Genomic DNA, 20,240 nt, shown 5'->3' with positions numbered 1-20,240 from the left:
AACAAGCTGCTGCGGGTCTCTGGGGGCTCCGCTGTCCCCCGGCTCGTAGCCAGATCACCGGCGTTGCGGTAGCACCGGTGATTAGCGCCGCTAGCGCTCATAGCCCCGCCACCAGTGATCTGGCTACAAGACGGGGGACAGCGGAGCCGCTGAGAGGCCTTTCGCCTTTCAACTTTCGCTCTAAACTATTTAAAACACCGTCTACAGCTAAAGAGAGTTTCTCATCTGCAGCAGACATGTTGGATCCGTAAGAAAACTACAAGCTTCCAAGTGCCGAGTAGTACGCGTCATCGTCTTGCCGTCCCTCCCCGCTCTGTGATTGGATCCTAAAACAGGGCTAAGAAACCTTCCTGGTTTCCAGACTGGATGGAGGTTCGAAATTAAATTTGAGCGCGCAAGGCAGTCTGGGTATACCCAGGCTACCCTGCGACCGTGAAATTCTTTTAACAGAATACTAGCCAAGGATATTAAATGTTGTTGTCTTCTGCTGTTTACCGTTATTATTATTATTATTATTATTATTATCCAGCTGGACACCGGAGCGCCAGCGTCTCCTTCACCAGCGGTTCTGACCCAATAAAAACATTTCCAATCAGCGCTGCCACACGCTCCTCTGACTGGGACAGAATTATTACTAAATGTAAAGAGGTGAATAATATATCTCCATCATAATAACAACAATATTTGGATATTATATAGGATATTAGGCTTTATATACCATGATGTGTAAATGAATTACTCAAACCTCACCAGGAGTTTTAATGGACCACTGCCCTGCTGACAGCACCACTGATTTCCTTCCTTTTCACTTTTTATGCCGCCTTGTTGTGTTGCAGCTGTTGGACGTCAGCGTTTCACTTTCTGACTGAGAAATTCCTCTTCTTTTGGATTTAAACTTACTTTAAAACATTGTTTACTTCCTTCAACCAAAAAGCTGTGAAAACTTCTAAGTCTGTGCTCCAAATGTAAAATATTCACTGAACTTGTTTGAGTTTATAACTATAAGTACTTTTATTTCATAAACCTCCGTCGCTGTGTATTTCTGTAAAATGTCCATTTCCTCCTGTTGTTATTTGTAATGGTGCACTTTGCTAATAAAGTTGACTTTAGAGTGGAAAAAATCCTCTTTTTGGCCGTATTGTGTCCTTCAGTGTCGTAAACTCTCGAGGGGTATATATTATATATATATTATATATATTAGGGCGCTTGTTTCGAGCCGCCACATTTATCATCAGCCGATCATTCTCACGCTGTGATTGGACAGATATGATCGTTTGATAAATCCCACGTGAACCCTGTCGTAAGACCAAATATACGCTCAGATCTGCGCTGGTTTCTACGCTCGTTTGATAAATGAGGACCCCTGTGTTTTGGAGACAGTTCCCCACAACGTCACAGTTTAGCCCTATAAAGCCTGAACCATGAAATAATTGCCAGAAAATTATATTTTTTTTAAAAACTTGAGTATTTATTGAACCTGCTGACAAAAAAAATAAATCAATTTGCATATATGAATTCTAATTTGTATCATATTTGATACATCAGGTCTTTTATGTACAATTTGTTGCTCACAGTTTGTTTTTCTTGAACTAACAAAAACATAAAAACCTAACATTTTTATCCTATTAAGACTTTCCTTTTAACATTTAATTCAAATATGCAAGAAAAAAATGATTTATCTGCTGATATGAAGTTTTCACCCAGCAATGAACCTGTATCATTTTTGCTACATCTGGTATTTTTGTGCAATTTGTTGCTCAGTTTGTTTGTTTTTAATCTCCAACACATGTATACATCAGGTTTTTCAGGAAAAAAATATATCAGACTGATGATGTAGAGGTCTCAACAACATGTGTATCAAATATGATACACTTGGCTTTATAGGGTTAGAGAATTTGAATGAATATAAGTGATTTCAGCAGGTCGGTCAGGTGTGTGTCCGGGCAGTGACAGACTAATGTAATCCTACTGCATTTATTTTTCCATCCTCTACTCATTCACTCTGTCACTATCATTATAAATTGTTAATAAATTGAGTTAAACTGTTAAAAAAAGGTGATTTTGTGTTACTGAGACACTGAAACTTCACTTGTCATGAACTCTCTGTTGAGGAAAGGAGGAAACGTGTTTCATCAGCAAACTTTAAAAGCAGAAATATTTACACAATAATGAGAATTTTTGTGTTTCGTTTCTGTGTCGTATGAAACCGACGACAACAGCAGAATAACTGTATGGACTTCTCTTTCTGTGACCCACTGACCTGATGAAAGAACAAACACACAAGATCTTTTAATATATCTGCTGACTCTCTCATCCCCACACTTTCACAACTCTGAGGTTTCACGGATGTTAATCTATGCAGATGTTTCATAATCAGTCATTGGCTGCTGATTCTTTGCACCTCCTACTGCTTTTTGTTGTTATCCTGCCATGTTTTCATGTTACATGTCAACATTAACCCTCTGGAGTCTCCAAAAACACCAAATCATGACTTCTTCATGACATCCAGACTAGAAAACAAAGCAGCGTGGAGCCCTACTGTAAATTTACCTCTAAAGTTCTGGCTGTAAACTCCATGAGGCCAGTTTCAGTTTGATGATGATATACCAAGTAAAACTGGAGACAAGCTCAAATAGATTTAGTATCAAATGATAGAACTGGATGGAACCCTCTTATATGTTAGATTTGCAACCTTTGTTCACATTTTCAACATTTCAAATTCTTTATTGAGCATGATAGTGTTTTGAAAGTAAAGAAAAGATTCAAAATGACATTTTATGTTGGACTGAAGGACTAAAAAAAGACACAAAATGTAAAAAAACTAAAAACCACAAAATGACAAAAAAAGAAACAAAAAAAATACCAAAAAAGACACAAAATTACTAAAAAAAAAAAGACACAAAATGATCAAAAAAGAAATAAAATGAGATGACAAAATGACAAAAAACAAACAAACGCAGAAGAAGAAACAAAGTGAATAAAAAAGACACAAAATGACCAAAAAAAGACACAAAATTACTAAAAAAAAGACGCAAAAAAGACACAAAATGACCAAAAAATATACAAAATGACCAAAAAAGACACAAAATTACTAAAAAAAAAACACAAAATGACTTAAATTGTTACGCTAAACACACAAGACACAAATAAAATAGAGTGACACTAGAATAAAAACCAGAGTTGGATGACAGGATCACACACAATCACAAGATCACATTTACATTTATCATGTTGTAGTTATTTCTGCATCCTTTAGATCAGTTTATTAACATTTTAATCACATATAAATCATTTTATTTTGGGTTCATACTGATGTATTAGTGCTGTACCAGCAGTCATCCAGACACAGGTGAAGGTGATGAAATTCCCTGAGCCGGATCATATTACTTATCCTGACATGACTTTGTTTGGTTAACCCTTTGATGCACAACATGGTCTAAAGTGATCCGACAGAGTTTTTATGTTCTATATCTTTGCAATAAGTTATTTTCATCATTCAGTATTCCAGGTTTTCCTCAATTAGTTTGTTTTTGATCATCATACATCCTAATTTTATGTTTTCCTTTATTCATTTTCTAATAAAATCCCTTTTTTTTTGTCACTACTCTTCGAATGCACAACATGGGTCAAAAATTACCCATATCCATTTTTCAGCTTAGTAGCTTGCTAAACTAACTACTTAGCTAACTTCTTGGCTAAGTAGCTTGCTAAGCTAACTACTTAGCTAACTTCTTGGCTAAGTAGCTTGCTAAGCTAACTACTTAGCTAACTTCTTGGCTAAGTAGTTAGCTTAGCAAGCTACTTAGCCAAATAGTTAGCTATGTAATAATACAAAACCTTTTTTTTTCTTCATAAAATATGAGAGGCAAAATGGAAATAATGATCTGTTGTTGTCAAAAACAAGATATTTAAAGAATACTTGGAATATTCAATCACAAAAAAAATTGATATCAAAAGATGGAGCACAGAAACACACAGCAAGCATTAAATAACATGGGAAATGAATGCGGGTTACTTTTGACCCATGTTGTGCATTAGAAGGGGGGTCAATATGTTGTGCATCAAAGGGTTAAACGACATAGTGAGAAAATACCAGAGTTTCCCTTTAAGAACGTGCAGATGTCCTGCTGGACGCCTGGTTGCATGTTTGTATCTGTCCAGTGCAGAAGTTATGAAACAGCCCTCATAGAGAGAGCAGAGATATGTTCAGAGAGCAGCAGGAAAAGAGGTGGAAAGATTGTTGTGAGATAGAACATATCAGATGTCTCTCAGTAGTATGAAGACACAAAGAAAGACCTCCACATGTCCTCTGTGATTAATGGACACGATAACCTGAGAGACAGACAGACAGGCGGACAAGTTGGAAAACAGCTTGATTTCTCCGTCAGATCTGCAGTGATGTGATTTAATGATCAGGCTGAAAAGTGACACTTTGAGTCGGAAAAGTTTCTAGTTAATGATTGTGTGCTTGTGTGTGTGTGTGTGTGTGTGTGTGCACTGACCTGTGTTGAAAGCAGAGTTAATGAGTACAGTGTCAGCTCTTTTGTTAGGTGTGTATGTGTTTACCAGCTGACTGACCGATGACTCCCAGCGACAGGAATTCACACACGCACACACACACACACACACACACACACACATGCACACCCAAGCACACACACATATACACACGCAAAGACACACAGACACACACAGACACACACACACACACACACACACACACACACACACACAAACATACACACCCACGCACACACACATACACACACACACAGACACACACACACACACACACAGACACACACACACACACAGACACACACACACACACACACACACACACAGACACACACACACACACACACACACACAGACACAGACACACACACACACACACACACACACACACACACACAAACACACACACCCATGCACACCCAAGCACACACACATATACACATGCAAAGACACACACACACACACACACACACACAAACACACAAACACACACACACACACACACACACACACACACACACAAACACACAGACACACACACAGACACACACACACACACACACACACACAGCAGACACACACACACACACACACACACACAAACACACACACCCATGCACACCCAAGCACACACACATATACACACGCAAAGACGCACACACACACACCCACGCACACACACACACACACACACACACTACATATTGTAATAATGTCCTTGTTGAATGAAAGGTGATTTTTTTTCTCTCTCTCTTTGGGGAAATGAATGAGAGACAGAAACAGGAAGTAGTTTGACATTGAAATAGAAAGTCGGGGTGTGACTCAGGAGGACCCTCTGATTTGTGTTGGAAAGCGGCCAAAAAACTCTCAGGGGTCCATTCATCAAAAATAAAAATAAAAACTTAAATGAGAGGACGACTGAGGTCTTTCATTTACGCTGCTACACTTCAAGCCAAAGGTGGAACAAACAAGTTTTCATATAAATTCAAGTCAAATTTAAAGTCCTGCAGTCAAAACTTAAAACAATACTTGAATAAATGTTTTGATATTAAAATCAAAATATACTCACAGTACCAAAAAAGTAAAAGGACTCGTTATGCAAAAGATTATTGTATTATAATTATGGATGCATTCATCACTTTGATGTTGCAGCTAAATGTGAGGCTCATTTTAAACTTTATATACTGGTAATCTATATACTTTTATCCAATTTTATTTTATCTATAACCTGCATTATTATATGACACTTAGTTCTGTTTAAGTGTGTTGATTGGCTACATCTGTGCTGTTTCACATGTTCTATGTTGTTGTTGTTGCTCTGAACTAGATTCAATATTTTGTCTTCAAATTGTAATTTCCATAAAGACTGTATAAAAAAATCTTTAAAGGCTGTTTTCTTAAAATGACTTTTACCTCATAAATCTCAACTTCAGCTCCACTAACAGACACCAAACTGACCAGTTTTATTCCTAACTATATTCTGAAGGTTCTAACAATCATTCATACCCTGATTTATAGAACATTTTGTTCCTAAAACATGATGAAAATGGCTTTTTTTATGGCTTTTGACAGTATTTTCTGATTTATGAAATGATAAAAGGAGATATCCTAATTTCCTCCTGCAGAATACTTTGAATCTAATATATATATTTTTAAAAAATGACTTATGGATTCACTTATGGATAGATTTATTGCCTGGAAATATATGCACCTGATTGGAATGTGTAAACAAAAATTCAGAAAACTTGCAATGCAAAAAAATATTGTCTTTATGTAAATAACAAACTGGGGAAGTTTCATGTTGGTGTCTATAAGTTAAAAAAAAACCTATTCACCTGTAGTGTCTCCACTTAAAACTGTTAAAAAGTGTTTTCACACTTCAAAGATTAATAATCTTTATGTTTTTAACTTCAAATATACCCTGAAAGTTTCCTTTCTCTAAATTCCAACCACGGTGATGATGTCACACAGCGTTTATATCAGTAAAGTTGTATTTTCAACAGGTTCTAATACATACACTTTTGGATATTCAGTGAGAGTTTAAAAGTCCTACTGTATTTGAACTCACATTCAATTAGAAACTTTGGTAACGCTTTATAATAAGGTCCTTAATAACCATTAATTAACAAGTAATAAGGCATTGTGCTCACTTTAGATCCAGTAGTTGCAAAAAGCATAGATAACTTATAGTTAGCTTATAATAGATGAGCCATAAAGTATATTTTAATATCAATAAGCAAACAAAATAAGATTAATAAAGGCATGGCAAAGACATAATGGGTGGGTCATGGGTGTTTGTAATGCCTTTATTAACACTTATATAAGCTTATAAACACACAATAATGTTAATAAGCATCTTGTAAGGACTTACAAGGGCCTTATTACTTGTTCATTAATGGTTATTACAAGGACCTTAATATAAAGCGTTACCGAAACTTTTCCTGCGCCGCTGCATTTGTGATTTCGACATTTCTGAGTGACCCTGAACGCAGCATGGTAACCCATGTCGTTGTGTCAGCGTAGCGGAGTGTGTGTGTGTGTGTGTGTGTGTGTGTGTGTGTGTGTGTGTGTGTGTGTGCTGCAGTCGGACTCAGTGGCGGTGAGAGCTGGTTGTGTTCAGGCTGCTCGGAGCTCCAGCTTCTCCCCGGGAACATCTCAGTTTTGCGCCCGCCGCTTGCGTCGCTTCAGCCGGATTCTAATGAAAGTTTGATCCGCTGATCTGCCGTCATGACTCCCCGCTGTGAGTACACACACACAAACTAACACTCCTACACACACACTTCTTCTTCTTCTTCTTCTGATGGAGGCACGTTTGAGTCACATGAAGCTTTTAGAAGTTTATAATTTATAAATAATAAGTTAAAAGCTTTATTTTGTGTTTTCTTTGTATTTAATATACTAATAGAGATAGGCTAATATATATGAAGAGGAAGTCATTTAACAGTTATCTCGGTTAACTGTTTCTACAAAGTGAGAACTGAGTGAGTGAAAATGTCCTTTTCTGCAGCTCAAGGTGACACGTTCAATTGTCAGTCTAAAACCCACAAATATATACAAATATATCAAAGATAAAAACGGATTAATTCTGCAAAATCCCGCTTTTACTTTAGAGAAGCTCAGACTGGAATTTATTTAATTTTGCCAGAAATATGACTCCACAGATTAATCGAATATATAATAATATTTGTTTAATTGTCCTCATTATTCGCCCTGTCTTGGTGTAGAGAGCTTGCAGAGGCATTCAGGGTATATTTGATATATATTATGTTTTGTGTCATTAGAGGTCTAAAGGTCAGAGGTCGACAGTGAGTCACTCGGAATGCTTTCCTCACAACATGTTGATCATATCATTTTGTGTAAAACAGTTTGATAAATGTAGTTTTTGTCTCAGAGTGACTTTGACTGGAGCAGACAGGAAGCGTCACTGATTAACAGACTCTGGCTGGAAGATTGTCTCTGGTAGAATGAGCAGAACTTGGTCTCATTTGGATCACTGTTGGTGTTTTAAATGTCAGAGAAGTGATCCACCTGATGAAAGCTGCTTGGATTGAAACGTCAGAGAGTGCACAACGCTTCCTCAAGAGTTTTTAACCCTCTCAACCCCACCTATGTTTTCTTGGAGCCAAAAATAGAACTTTTAGCTAATAAAGATAGGCATTATCGTCCAAATTTAAACTTTCCAACGGCCTTTGAATGGATCATCAGTGACAAAAGTTTCCATCAGAAAAAAATCAGCAAAAAAAAACTTAAAATAGTGATATTTCTGTCAGAATCACTTTATTCTACATGTGTCATTTCAAACCAGGCGGCAACCTCCGTGTCTGAGCAGGGAGGCAAACCAGGAAGTGCCTTAAGCTGCATTCTACCAAAAATTCCAGTAGGGGGTGCTAAGTTTGGCTGCAAAAAAAATCTGCCCATTCATTTCAGTGCAAAATTTGAAAACTTCTCACTTGATTTATTACCTCAGAAAAATTTTTCAGGACAACACTATGGTCTCAATCACTAGTAAAAAATCATCTTCAAGACAATTTGATGTCAATAGTTCTAATAATGGCCCCATTTAGAAGAAAATAGAAGATAAAGAATCGTATGATTTGGGGCGGGGCTACCTTTGATTGACAGGTCACTGACAAGGCGAGCCGTCACCAGGAGAGAAGCAGAGCAATGCGTATCCACGGCAACGTGTCAATGAAGTTATATATAACGTTATATAGATAGACCTTTATTAATGTTTTTAACAGGAGAACAGGCTGGACGAACGGTCACGTGACTAATATTCACTGAAAATCTGTTTACACAGAGCAGAGAGGAGAGGACAGTAGAGGTTGGAAACATTACAATACTTCAGTTATTTAACTATGTGGAGAAAAAGTTTTTTTAACAACATTCATGGCACACACAAAAAGATTTATCAGAGAAATTCAACTTTTTCTTTATTATTGATTTCTGTCATTCTAACTATTATTCTGCACAAAGACATGTTTGAGTTGTTCCCACTTGATTGATGATTGCCATGATTGTTCTGATTTCAGAGCTGCAGGACTTTATAAATTACAGTGAAATACAAGGACACAGTTAGTAAAATATAATAAGAAACTGCTTGCTGAGGTTCAGGGGGTTAAACAGTAAACAGCTGGAGCTTTAAGCTCTTTAACACTAAAGTAACCAGACTTTGTGTGTGGAGTTTATGATGAACACTGTTTGGTTTTCTCACCACTCATTTACTGACAAACACAGCCCCGTTTGAAAATCCTTTAAAGCTGCTCACATCAATAATTATCTGGCAGGGATTGATCCTGTGTTTCTGACTATCGGCTGAATGTCATCACCGTCTCCAGGAATTGTCTATGGATGACAATGATATTACATCAGTATGAAGCCAAAATAAAGTGATTTATCTGTGATTTAATGTCAATAAATGGATCAGAAGGATTTCTAACTAATTACATCATGATGCTGATTTGGAAAAAGTCAGAATTCATGTTTTGTCAGAACACAAGAACACTGCTGTTAAAATGACTGTTTTTAATGGAGTCTGCTTCATCGGAGCAATGATCTTCAGAGTGGTTGGACATACGGATGGCATCGCTGTCCCCACACAGAGACAGCGTGTCTGTCCACAGAGACGGCATGTCTGTCCACAGAGACGGCATGTCTGTCCACAGAGACAGTGTGTCCTTCGATAGAAATGGTTTGTCCCTCCACAGAGACAGTGTGTCCTTCGATAGAAATGGTTTGTCCCTCCACAGAGACAATTTGTCCCTCCACAGAGACAGTGTGTCCTTCGATAGAAATGGTTTGTCCCTCCACAGAGACAGTTTGTCCCTCCACAGAGACAGTGTGTCCTTCGATAGAAATGGTTTATCCCTCCACAGAGACAGTTTAACCACACAGAGAAAATTTGTCTGTCCACAGAGACAGTTTGTCCCTCCACAGAAACGGCTTGTCCATCCACAGAGACAACGTGTCTGTCCAGAGACAGCATTATTGTCCACAGGGATGTTGTCTGTCCAGAGGGAGATTGTGTTTGTCCACAGAGACATCATGTCTGTCTACAGAGACAGTGTGCTTGTCCACTGGGATGTTGTGTCTGTCCACAGTAAAGTTGTGTCCCTCCACAGAGGGTTAGTGTCGTCCTGCTTACACATTCTCTGAGGTCTCTGCATACTTTACAAATGTGCAGTGTGCTGAGTCAGCGTGTTAGAGTTTCAGAAAAATGTAGAGCGATCAAAATGTCCCTCTGTTTCTCTGTCTCTGTGTCTCTTTCTGTCTCTGTCTCTCTGTCCATCCATCACTCCGTCTCTCCTTTCTTTTTTTATTCCTTTACCTCCGTCTGTTTCCTCCTCGCTCAGACTGAAACATTCTGTGTGTGATTAATAATAATAAGCAGAGAAATGAATGAAGAGAATAAATAGAGACGGCCACATTTTCACTTCCCGTTGAACTTCCTGTCTTTGTTTGACCTTTGACCTCTTTACTGATGGTCAGCTGTGATGTTGGTGACCTGCTGTGAGAGTTTGAACACATTGTTTAGTCATTAGATAATAATTATAATAAATATTATATAATTGATAATAATAGAACATTTTCTGAGAAGTTTTAAATACACATTGTTAAATTTACTATATTATTTTACAGGGTTTCTTGTTTTTTTCTACCTTAAGTGCAAATACCATAAACATTTTTTTTATTTATTTAATTTAATTAAAAAATAACGATAATAATTATATATATATATATATATATATATATATATATATATATATATATATATATATATATATATATATATATATATTAACCATAAAATGGTCTAGCAATCTGTAAATTAGTATTTGTACTTTTACTGAAAAATTCTGTAAAACAGAAAACATGCACGTCCTATTGTTGAATATGAAATTGATGCAACTTTCTGTTTTCTTACAGAAAAAAAACCTTTAAATGAAATGAAAAACATATATACACCAAATATATACATTTAAATAATAAAGGATGAAAAAAAAATTTTTTTTCTAAATATTTTTTGCAAGGTTTAATATGTGATTTTTTTTGTATTTTCACATAGAATTGACTATAATTTAACATTCAAGACCATTAACCTATTGATTAATACTGTAAATAAAACAAAATATGGTTAATATTTGTAATAAAAGTAATTAACTTTTTTTTTTATGGAATTTGCACTTAATGTAGAATAAAACAAGAAAAAAATCCAGTTAAATAATACAGTACATTTCTGGAAAATATTTTTTTTTCTTTTTTTACTGAATGGTTTGGAACAAAAAAGAACTGAATATCTTTCCTTTGATAAATAGATTTTTTTTACAGAAAATGTTCATTTTGTGGACAAAAGGATGAATTGATTAATCAAAACAGCCTTTGTCAGATGAATGGATGATAAAACAATGAATTACAATCTAAACCAGGACATTTTTTATTAACTGTATGAATTCATTTAAAACCTATTCCCGTTAAAATCTCTGCAAGTCACACACACATTCCTCTCTTCAGGGAAAAGATAATGTTACACTTCTTTTCTCAGCAGCTGTTTTCTCTCACAGATAATGCAGAGAGGGCAGTTTTTACTTAATGAGAGACAGATGCATCGTGGGTAACTGAGTATTTCATAATATACTTTAAACCCTCTGAGCTGTTTCAGTGCGTCTTTTATCTGTTTCATTTGCTCTTTTTACATTTTACTCTGTTTCCTTGTATTTCAATGCAATTTATACAATCTGTATAAAATCTATAAGTCCTGCAGCTCCATGGAATCAGACTTGGGAACAACTCTAACATGTCTTTGTGCAGAAAAACAGAATGACAGAAATCAGAATAAAAAGTTGAATTTCTCTGATAAATCTTATTTTTTTAATTGTTTGTATATAAACACTTTTCTATGTGTCATGAATGTTGGAGAAAAACAGTTTTTTCTCCACATATTGTACATATTGAAATATTGTCATGTTTCCAGCCTCTCCTGTCCTCTCCTCTCTGCTCTGTGTAAATAGATTTTCAGTGAATATAATGTTTTTATTAGGATCTGGTTAGTTCAAACACTTTATTTTTGGACACGTTTCAAATGACACATTTAGAATGAAGTGATTCTGACAGAAATATCACTATTTCAAGCTTTTTGTTGTCACTTTAACAGATGAACAGTGGATTTTTGGTGTTATTACAACACATATACTCTTCAGAGGTTTAAAAGATATTTTAATACTATTTACATACTTATCGTAATATAGAAAAACAAAGATTTGAAGTTTGTGATGTCAACACTGGAAACAGGTTGGCTCAGATTGTTCTTAGAGGAGTGAAATAAAGTTTAGGGTCGTGCGTTTGTGATTCTGTTATCACAGAAACCTCAGGGTCTTACACCGACCCGACACTCGACACCCGTCAAGAAAACAAAGACATTCGACCATCAGGCCTGACAAATATACATGCTGATCATTCAAAGCAGATAATAGCCGTGTTTCCACTAGGGGGGAAAGTGTCCACCGGGAGAGTCTCAGGCCACACCCTCTCTAAAGTCTCTCACTCTGCATGTCTCCACTACAAGTTAGCCCCCAGAGCGATTTAGAGACTCTGGAGGTGACGTATGGTTTTCACCATCACTAACTGTGCACAACGTCAGCAGCTGAAAGCAGCATGGCTAATTATGCACAGAGTCTCCACTGATCATAAACATAGTGATTGTGAATTAACAGCATCACTAACTGTGCACAGAGTGTCTGGTGCTTGTTGTAAACAAACAGAGATCGCTAAGTGAACACCTCCTGCAGCAGCAGCACATACACACTGTACTGCTACAGAGCTAACTGTAGCTAACTGCCGCTAATGGAGACTCTTACTCTTCTTAACGAGCCACGGGCTCGTTAAGAAGAGTAAGAAGGAGTCGCTGGATTTGTCTCCAGTTGCTTTCTTAAAAATAGTCGCTAAGGGGGTCTGAAAAGTTGCTAAATTTAGCAACAAAGTTGCTAAGTTGGGAACACTGCTTTGCCAGCTTTTACAAATGTCGTGTTGTTGTTGTTGTGTAGAGTACTACGTCACATCCTGCTTAGCGATCTATCCAATCAGTAACCAGGCTGTTTTCAGGGGAGAAAAAAGACCCTGCTCTTCTACAGGGACTAAAGTAGTCCCGACAAAAGTCCGCTCCAGACCAAGGTTATAATAGTTTTGGATTTTTCATTAGTTTTAGTTTTAATTTCGTTGTGAATTTTTGTTTTCAAATTCAGATAGTTTTAGTTAGTTTTTAGAGTGAGTTTTCTAGTTTTAGTTTAGTTTTTATTAGTTTTAGTGTTAGTTTTAGTTTTTTTGTAATGGGGTATTTGTTGGGTGCGAGATTCAAAGTGGTCATAATAAATTTTGCCTTTATTTCTTTTGGTTTATCATCTCAGCCCCAATAAGGTTATTAACTCTTATAGTTCCAGGTGTTTTGAATTTCGGTTTGAGTGTAAACATCCCAGTCTCAGTAAACATATTCACCATGTGTTGCATGTTCAAATAGAAACACTGAATTATGAATGAAAAAAAGTTGACAAAAACGAAAACTAAGGACATTTTCACTATAATTCTAGTTAGTTTTAGTTAGTTTTGTAACCACAAAATACAGTTTCAGTTAGTTATCATTTTTTTAAAAACTCTAGTTTTTATTTTTATTTCAGTTAACGAAAATGTTTTTTCAATTCTAGTTTTCGTTATTTCGTTAGTTTTCGTTAACTATAATAACCTTGCTCCAGACTGCTCGTATTCAGATTAGGGGCTACTACTCCGGGTATTGTCCGGCTATTACCCGCTAGTGGAAACAGCCCCAGTCAGTGATCAGTGAGCGGCTCCACCCTGCTGATGGGACTTTGGAGCCTTTAAAGTTGTTATCAGAGCAGCTCGGCTCATCAATCATCAACTGATCTCAGATCATTTCTCTCTGTTCAGGTGTGCCGACACCTTTAGAGCTGCTAAGTTCAGGATTTTATGTCTGCAGTGTAAAAACAAATAGATAAAATAAAATAAACTATAAACGAAATAATGAAATGAATGAATGAAATAAACAATAAAAAGTTTTAACAACAACGGTTATTTATTTTATTAAAAAATACGGATAATATACAGTAAATATCTGAATTTACAAAAACATATATTTTTATAATAACTAATAGTGTTTATTTTATCTTTATTTTTATTATTTATTATATTTTTATTTTTTATTTTTTTCTGCAATTTCTTTTTACTGTTTTTTTTATATTTAGGTTTTACTGTAAGAACAATAACAAAAAATGTATAGAAGATAACAGTTGAGATCTGTTAATTTAATATTGCTTGAGAATAAAAATAAAGCAATGTTGCTGCTAATTATTGACTTCACAAAAAATAAAAATATATAATATATAAAATAAATCCCTTGAACATTGAGGAAATAATTCAATTTTTAGTCACATTAGGGAAAAATATGAATTACAAGTGAATATCTATGGTCAGAACTAATGTTGGTTAAAAGATGTAGCTCCGTATATAAATATAAAAAAAAATTTGTTAACTGAAATAAAAATAAAAAAACTAGTAAGTTAAGATAAATGACTAATTGAATACAAATAAATTAATAATGTAAATGATGAATGGATAACAGATGATTTAAAATGAATGTAAATGATTATCAATGACTTCAAAATGTTTTAAAGAAAAACAATACTTAAAAATAAATCAGTAATAATAATACAATGAATTAATTAAAAAAATGTTAATTATTACATTAACAATAACCTAAAATGTTTACAAACATAGTTTATAATTAATAAAAAAAATATTATTATTAATAATTAGTACTTGAGTTAAGTTTGTGTTCAGCTCATGTGGCACACTGTAAAAAATTTTTGTATAAATGACAGTAAAACACTGTCAAATTACATCACAAATAGGGTGTAAATTGTGTATCACTGTAGTAGACACTTTTAATTACTGTAAATCAAAGAATAGCACAAAACTTTAACTTTTACTGTCATAAACTGTAGAAAACACACAGTTTTGCTGTAAAAATATAACATTACCATGTAGAATTAATGGAGAAATACCATGATGTCACAATGACACAATGACCCTTAAAATAACAGGATTATTCATTCTAAATTACAGGTTTTGCTGATATTTACATTTAAATTTACTGTAGAAAACCCACTCACTGTATTTTTTACGGCAAAGTTCTGGCAACCACAGCTGCCGGTATTTTACCGTAAAATAAACCGATTATTTTTTACAGTGCAGTTCAATTTATTTATCAAAAAACCCTGAAGCCTTGAGTTTGAGTAAAAAAAAAAAAAAAGTTGACGTTTGAGCAGGAAGTGGTTTTTATTTATGATTGTACCGTCCTCACTGTTTCCTCCTGCACACACACACACACCAGCTGATTATCTATACAGCCATTAGTCATGAAACACACACACACACACACACACACACACACACACACACCAAGCCGTGGTGAGTTCAGGGCTGAGGTCTGTGTGTCTGCGTCTGATTGGCTATCTGCTTCTTTTCCTGGTTTCCTGTTGGTGTTCTGTGACATTTGAGAGGTCGCAACCTCATCACCTTCACACAGGGTTTAAATGTCATGACGTTTATTCATTATTGTTTACACACACAACACACACATTTACACTGTAATATTCAAGGTGCCTCTGCAGTGATGGTTAGGAGTTATTCTGAGTTTAGTTATTATGAATTATTATGAGTTTTTGTAAAGTTTCCGTTATAAAAGTGACCAAAACGAAGCTTAAAATAGTGATGGTTAGTTCTGTCAGAATCACTTTAATCGAACAGTGTCATTTCAAACGTGTCCAAAAATAAAGCGTCTACACCAAGGTTATAATAGTTTTGTATTTTTCATTAGTTTTAGTTTTAATTTCGTTGTGAATTTTTGTTTTCAAATTCAGTTAGTTTTAGTTAGTTTTTAGAGTGAATTTTCTAGTTTTAGTTTAGTTTTTAGTTTTTGAAAATGCTTAGTTTTAGTTTAGTTTTAGTTTTTTTTGTAATGGGCTATGTGTTGGGTGCCAGATTCAAAGAGGTCATAATAAATTTTGCCTTTATTTCCTTTGGTTTATCATCTCAGCCCCAATAAGGTTATTAACTATTACAGTTCCAGGTGTTTTGAATTTTGGTTGGAGTGTAGACATCCCAGTCTCAATTCAATTATGAATGAAAAAGTTGACAAAAACAAAAACTAAGGACATTTTCACTATAATTTTAGTTAGTTTTAGTTAGTTTTGTAACCACGCAATACAGTTTCAGTTAGTTATCGTTTTTTTTAAAAACTCTCGTTTTTATTTTTATTTCAGTTAACGAAAATGTTTTTTCAATTCTAGTTTTCGTTATTTCGTTAGTTTTCGTTAACTATAATAACCTTGGTCTGCACTAACCAGATCCTGTTGAAACACCAAATTCTGCTCCTCAGAGACACTGTGAAGACATGATTGATTCTGTTGAGACGAACCAACAAGTTCTCCAACAGAAACGGCAGAAAAGTTCGTTTGTCAGTACCACAAATTACTGCACGTAGATACGTAGGCACGTATCGCACGGCTGTTGTTTCAGGGCACATATGTACATTTTGTGACGTAGACCGGCTCGCAGCTCGCGCTACAATGACGCGTTCTAAAAATAGCACACACTTACAGTCCACGGTTATAAAAAAGTCTGCAGTTTCTGTGGATTTACACTGTAAAAAATAATCTGTTTAATTTACGGTAAAATACCGGCAGCTGTGGTTGCCAGAACTCCACCGTAAATTACAGTGAGTGGGTTTTCTACTGTAAATTTAAATGTAAACATCAGCAAAAACTGTAATTTAGACTGAAAAGTCCCTTTATTTTTTAGGGTAATTGTGTCATTCATTCACACGTCATGGTATTTCTCCATTAATTAAAAAAAAAAAAGGAGCTGACCTCACATCTACAGGTAGTTTGTTCCACAGGTGAGGAGCAGAATAACTGAAAGCTGCCTCACCCCGCTTAGTTCTTGTTTTTGGGACAAACAACAAGCCAGTTCCAGATGATCTAAGGGGTCTGGATGCTTCATAGAGAGGGAGCAGATCCAGCAGGTCATTTGGTCCGAGACCATTCAGAGCTTTGTAGACCAGCAGTAAGATTTTAAAATCTATCCTCTGACTCACAGGAAGCCAGTGTAGTGATTCAAGGACCGGTGTAATAAGGTCCAGTTTCCTGGTGGTGAACATCTCTGTGAACAGACACCTGTCCCTTCCTCACACACCTGGAGAACTCTCACGCTGAACACCTGAGATCGAGACTCTCAAACTCTTCAGGTTTAGAGAGAGAGGCTCTGACTACTGGTGGTTCTGGTGGTTCTGGTGGTTCTGGTGGTTCTGGCCCTGTGGCGGTTGTGAGTGTGCCACGCCTGGTAGCAGAGACCCAGGAGTCCTCGCCTCTGTCCGTCATCCTATCGCTGTCCTTTCCGCTCCCATTGTTTGTGTCCAGAAGCTTCCGCGATGCCCTGCGACCCTCTTGAAGAAAACAGGTTGTGTGTGAGTGCCGCCGGGCTCCGTGTGGGTTTCCTGAGCCCGCCGCCGGGGCTGCTGGGTATTTATGGAACCAACACCACTGAATCACTTCCCACTTTACCCTCATTTCTGTGTGTGTGCGTGGCTTCCTCAGGGCCTGTCTGTGTGTGTGTGTGTGTGTGTGTGTGTGTTCTTGTACTTCCTACATAGTGAGGACCAGAACACGTTTTTCACCAACAGAGTGAGGACATTTTTGCAAAGTGAGGACATTTCAGCCGGTCCTCGCTTCTTTAAAGGTTTTTTTTTTTTAGATTTCAGACTTTGTTTTAAGGGTTAAAGGTTACATGATAATGATAATTAACTGAAACTGTATTGTGTGGTTACAAAACTAACTAAAATTATAGTGAAAATGTCTTTCATTTTTGTCTCTGTCAACTTTTTTCATACATAATGAAGATGAATAAGACAAAGGAAATAAAGGCAAAATTTACTGTGACCTCTTTAAAATCTCCAACCCAACAAATACCCCATTGCAAAAAACTGAAACTAACACTAAAACCAATAAAAGCTAAACTAAAACTGAAGCATTTCAAAAAAATAAATACTGAACTAAAACTAGCAAACTCACTCATGAAACTAATTATGAAAAATCCCAAACTATTGTAACCTTGCTAGGGAATTCACTGTTCCAATGAGGGTCCTCACAAAGATAGAAGTACAAGAATGTGTGTGTGTGTGTGTGTGTGTGTGTGTGTGTGTGAGACTATTTCTAGCAGCAGCAGTGTGTCCTGAGCTGGTGAAAACTTGAAAACCAACAACATAAATAACATCCGCTCCCAATCGGCCTCACTAACACACACACACACACACACACACACACACACACACACACACACTGTTCTGTCTGACTTCTTGGTATTTTTTTGGTTCGCAACCAAATTGTGTCACATTGAATCAAACGGTACACTGAAAAAAGTTTTTAGGTCATCCAATTAAAAAAAATTAGGGTAAGAGTTCCCATCTATATAGTATAAGTTGATCCAATGAAAAAAAAAAAACTTGTCTCAAACTGTATTTTCTATGTCCATGGAAACAATATTTTAAGACTTGGCCCAAATCATATTTTCTTGTTAAAGGAAGTCAATTAATTTAATTTATTATGTTTAAAAAATTTATATTTTTTATTAAAAGTAATTTACCTTTATTTTATGACATTTGCACTTTTCCACAGTGTAGAAAAAAACAAAAACCCAGTCAAATAATACAGTAAATTTGGGGAAAATCACTTTTCTTTTCAGTGTGGAAATAAATACTATGCTGAAAGCTCTCTACCAGGTTTGCTGTTGGGCTCCGGCTTCAGAATTGGTTTACAATGAACAGAAGCCCACCTGTCTCTGAGATTACACTGTAAAAAAGAAAACTGTTGTTTCTACAGTAAAAAAAATGTCAGCTGTGGTTGCCAGAACTTTACTGTGCTAAATACGGTGCAACTTTTTCTAATATTCCGGTAAAATGATATTGGCACTGTTGATTGCACGTTTAAGATTGCCATTTTATTCCATATTTTACCGTATAAATAAAAACGTTTTTCCATCAAAAGAAACGCTGTTCTGCCATATGATTGACAAGAAAATACTTTATAAATGCTGCATGAATTAAAGATTTTACCATTAAATATTTATTAAATAAATTAAATACAGTATTTTGTTAGAGATATGGTGTTTAGCACATTTGACAGTGAGGTAAAAGTATTAAAGTATAAAAATATTTTTACAAAAAATAAATGCAAAAATGACAGTGATGATTTTTTTCTAGATCATTTTCTAGATTTTTATAGCTCCTATTCTAAATTTTTCCAAAGCTTTTCTAGATATTTCTAGATCTTTACCTAGATTTTTTTTCTAAATACTTTTCTAGATTTTTCTAGATCCTTTTAATTTTTCTAAAGCTTTTCTAGATATTTCTAGACTTTTGTCTCGATTTGTTTCCTAGTTTTTCCAAGAGCTTTTCTAGATTTTTCTTGATCCTTCTCTAGATTTTTCTAAAGCATTTCTAGATTTTTCTAGATCTTTTTCTGGATTTTCTAGATTTTTTTTCTAGAATCTAGAAATGCTTAAGGAACATCTAGAGAAGGATCAACTATAATAAGACCATTTTGAGAGTTTTGGGGCATTTAAAAATGTTATGACTTTTTCCCAAAATCATTTCGACATGCTCTACTGCCCTACAAAGCCTAACTGCAGTAACTACATTTTTGGTTGAAATAAGTGAAGACAAGCATAATAGAAATTATAAGTTTATTTGATAGGGAAATTTTTTTCTTGATAGTGATCAAGTAAAAATGTGAGACAGTTGAAGTGACGAGAAAAAAGTCAAAATGACAAAAAAAAGTTGAAATCAAGAAAAAAATGTCTAAATTACAAGAAAATCGTCAAAATAATGAGAAAATAGTAAAAATAATGACTTTGCGGCTTATTTTCAGTTTGACATTTGTTGTTTTTCTTCACTTGTTTCTTCTGTTTTCTCTCGTGTTTGTTACTTTACCTGTATTTTGGCATTTATAATGAACTGTAAAAATGTCTTACAGATTTTGGTGAAAAACTGCTAAACCATGACAGTAAAAGACGTAAAATGATAAATGGGTTAATTCAGTTTCAGTAACAATGAAACATCATTAATGCATATATCAGCCCAAACAGTATTTTTTCAAGTATTT

The 20,240-nt window shown here is 35.4% G+C and overlaps 1 protein-coding gene across 2 annotated transcripts in view; it reads left to right on the top strand.

Moving 5' to 3' along the window:
• Positions 1-20,240, top strand: part of exoc3l2b (exocyst complex component 3-like 2b) — a 67,295-nt gene that overhangs the window by 1,220 nt on the left and 45,835 nt on the right. The window contains exon 1 of one of the 2 annotated variants that reach the window (XM_059331198.1): positions 6,885-7,258. The exons of the other annotated variant lie outside the window; for it this stretch is intronic. The gene's annotated coding sequence lies outside the window, so the exon portion shown is untranslated. Of the gene's footprint in view, positions 1-6,884; positions 7,259-20,240 lie in introns of those variants that run through there. 2 annotated transcript variants of the gene reach the window in all.

Source organism: Centropristis striata, chromosome 4, assembly GCF_030273125.1.
Source record: "Centropristis striata isolate RG_2023a ecotype Rhode Island chromosome 4, C.striata_1.0, whole genome shotgun sequence".
Classification (NCBI taxonomy): Eukaryota; Metazoa; Chordata; class Actinopteri; order Perciformes; family Serranidae; genus Centropristis; species Centropristis striata.
Note: the sequence above shows the minus strand (reverse complement) of the source record. Positions and strands in the feature narration are given on the sequence as shown.